General features: G+C 41.9%; 1 pseudogene across 1 annotated transcript; it reads left to right on the top strand.

The window, feature by feature from the left end:
- Positions 1–793: 793 nt before the first annotated feature.
- LOC308439966 lies at positions 794–2,143 on the top strand (annotated as a pseudogene). Its single transcript has 2 exons — positions 794–946; positions 1,245–2,143. The product of its transcript is annotated as an uncharacterized misc_RNA (transcript).
- Positions 2,144–3,479: the final 1,336 nt, after the last annotated feature.

The following is a 3,479-nucleotide window of genomic DNA, read 5'->3' as shown; positions in this document are numbered from 1 at the left end:
GTGCATTCAAGACGAAAATACAGGGCTTCCACTGTCTGGAATCAAATCAAAGGTCTTTTCTACTAGCTTTCTTTATGATCTGAGAAGCATGAATAGGCACGAGCCTGTGCAGATATCATAATTTCCTGTGTTACATCTCCGTGTTCTAATGCCGGAGCATTGGCATATTAGATATGAATATGGCCATACTTTTTAAGGTTAGAGAAATAACCATGAATCAGAAAGGCAAGAGAAATGCTAAGCCCTTGACAGATCTCAGTAGTTTTGAGAACTGAAAAGAGCTGGGCATATTGGTGCACATACAACCCAGTGTTCAGGGAACTGAGGTGTGATATGAGCATCAAATTATACACACACACGAAATAGAGGTACACACCTTTAATCTGAGCATTTAGAGGTAGAGGCAGGTGAATCTCTGAGTTTTGAAGCCAGCCTGGTGTAGAGAGCTCCAGTCAAGCAAGGACCACATACTGAGAACTTGTATCAAAGTAACATAAGCAAAGGAAAAAGGTTCTGCGCACCAGTGTGTGACTGACTGGCTGCAGCTGCGCTGTGAGGCGTGTGTTCGGGCCTTCGTGTTCGGGGTGCGTGTCCCCGCACCCTCCCCGCAGCTGAGCCCTGAGGCCCGCCTCCCCTCAGCGTGCATCTGGGAGAACACCCACCACAGCCACCTACAGAGGACACCTGAGCCACAAAGTCTGAGGAAAGGACATCCAGGACTCCTGTCATGCAGACTATGCTGTTTACAGGCTGAACAGTAAGGAGCTGTGTGGCAAGCACACTCCGGGCGGCCATGAGTGCCCTAGCTACAGCTACAGAAGCCGGAGGGGGAAGCCGGAGCGGTGGAGGTGGGTACAGCAGTCTGGCAGAGACTGTGAGGATCTTGGCCAGGTTTCCTAGGGACAAGTTGCCCCTCTCTCTGGAACTTTCCAAAACACCCAAGAATGTGAGGCTCTTGGTCAGGTCAAGTTGCTCCTACTCTGAGACTTTTTCAAAACACCCAGTTCTGAGAAACAAAACAAGGATGAAAAACCACAGAATTTACTGGCCGACAGCCACAAGGTCTCATAGAAAAGTCTCAGATATGCATCATTATCAGCCAACATCCCCCATCAATGAATCCACGGGTCACTGTGACCCACAAATGAGATGCCACCACCCCACGCTTTTGCTGAAATCTGCCCTCCCAACTGTATAAAAACGTGTACTTTGAAACTTCGGGGTCACCTCTGCCTCGCTTGCAGGATGGCCCAAGTGCACTCGAACCATTAAACCTCTTGATTATTGCATCAATCTCGGCCTCTGTGTCTCTGTGGGAGTGGACACCCCGATCATTGGATCACTGGGGTCTAACAGACAAATATGGACCACCTGTTCATACAGAATACAAATTTATTGTAGAAAATCTGTCTAGACGCTGCAGTTGGCAAGGCTTAAAAGATTTCATGCGGCAAGCAGGAGAGGTGACTTACGCAGATGCTCACAAGGAACGAACAAATGGGGGTGTAATTTAGATCCTACTCTGACATGAAACATACTTTGGATAAACTAGATGGCACAGAAATAAATGGCAGAAATATTAGGCTTATTGAAGATAAGCCACGAACAAGCCATAGGCGCTCTTATTCTGGAAGTAGATCCAGATCTACACGGTCTAGAAAATCTCGGAGTAGGAGTCGCAGAAGCAGCCGAAGTAGATCTCGAAGTATCTCAAAAACTCGCTTCTGATCTAGGTCTTAGAGCAAAGGTTGAGCTGGATCCCCCTCAAAGGTCAGGAAATCCAGGTCAAAGAGTAAATCTAAGCCCAAGTATTATCGGGGGTTCGCATTCACATTCACGAAGCAGATCTAAGGATAAATATGGGAAGTTACAAAGTATGTCACGTTCTCGGTCTCCCAAAGAAAATGGAAAAGGAGATATAAAGTCAAAATCCAGATCCTGGAGCCAGTCCCATTTGCTTCAGCCTGCTCCACCCTCAAAGGCTCATTTCATGTCCCCTCCACCAAAAATGGCTCCAAGGTCCCATTCTAGGTCTCGTTCAAGGTCCAGATTAGTTCCAGAGATTAACCCTGAACTCAATCTTCTTTGCACACATAACGGAACACTTTCCTACTTGCTTAAAAAAAGGAACACAGGAATTTGATTTGTGGCCAAATTTAATGAGAAAAGATGAGGTTTTAAAATAGTGGCATGAAGTTCTCTCCTTTCTTTGTAGAATTACGATAATTTTGACTTTGTAACCTTTGAGTAAAATAACGTTTGTAAAGATTAAGCTCATTGAAATTTTTTATAAAAGTATTGCAGCAGAATTTGCTGCAGGGTTTTTGTTTTGTTTTGCTTATTTTTAAATTAACTGTTCAAGCTTTAGATACTGCAGGCTTTAGAGGGAGAACCCAAAATTTCAATTATGTTGACTTTTTATAAAGTGTGAGTTATGTAAGATTTGAATAAAAGTTTGCTACCAAGATGATTGCCTTATTGAATAGGTCACTACTAAGGCCCTTTAAGTGTTGATACCTGCCATTCGTGGAGACAGTGTAAATTCTACATAAGTGTAAGACAAGACAAGCCTCAGACCAGCAATAAATTATTCAGTTTGGCTAACTTTATTTTGTGCTGTTAATAATATCTACCAAAGTCTTCTGTCAACCCTTCAATAAGCTGAGTTAAAAGTAAATGGGGCTTTGTAGTGGGGCTACAAAATAAATAAAAGAAACTAAAGGATTACAGTTTGAACTCTTCAAGATGTAGGACCTAGTACTTGGGATCTCCTTATCCTGTGCTCTGGAAGTGGTCAGCATAATTAATGCTGATGTATGTTTTGGTGGTCTTTAGTGTTTTTGAAAAGCCAAAGTAGCCTTTCTTTAATTAGAAGTTTAGTTATTTTGTTCATAGTTGCAAAGCATATATAATGCATTTTCTGCTGAAAGATGATCATATTTAACAGGTACTTAGCAGACTATTGGTAAGATATTTACTGGTTAAAATTCCCTTTGTATTAGTGGGGGTATTTGTGGTTAGTTTGAAGAACTAAAACTAAAATGCCTCCTACTTTTAAGCATTGTGAGTACCGTGGAAATCCAAGTTAAAAGAAATAGTTCAAGTGTGTAGGAATAGCTAGATTTGCAGTCTCCATACATCCCAAAGTCCGTTTAGTTGAGATGCAATCAATAATTACCTTACAACCTTCCCATTATTCAGACAGTTGTAAAGTCATTTCATCCCAAAGGCTTCACCTCATTCTTTTATTATATAGTCTAGTAAAAGTTGGGTTATAGATTACGATGTAGAGTTTGTTTGTAGGGTTAAATAATCAGAGGACATTCAATAAAACTAGGGTGAGTGAAAACATAGATTCAAAGGCTTAGGCATGTGTCAGTAACGGGATGCTTGGGAGCAGGGAAAGGGGGATGTTTTCAAGACATTTACCTGTTACAAAATCCTAAAGACCAACTTTAGGAATATAGTATCAAATACAG

Source organism: Micromys minutus (assembly GCF_963924665.1).
Source record: "Micromys minutus genome assembly, chromosome: 30".
In the NCBI taxonomy this organism is placed as follows: Eukaryota; Metazoa; Chordata; class Mammalia; order Rodentia; family Muridae; genus Micromys; species Micromys minutus.
Note: the sequence above shows the minus strand (reverse complement) of the source record. Positions and strands in the feature narration are given on the sequence as shown.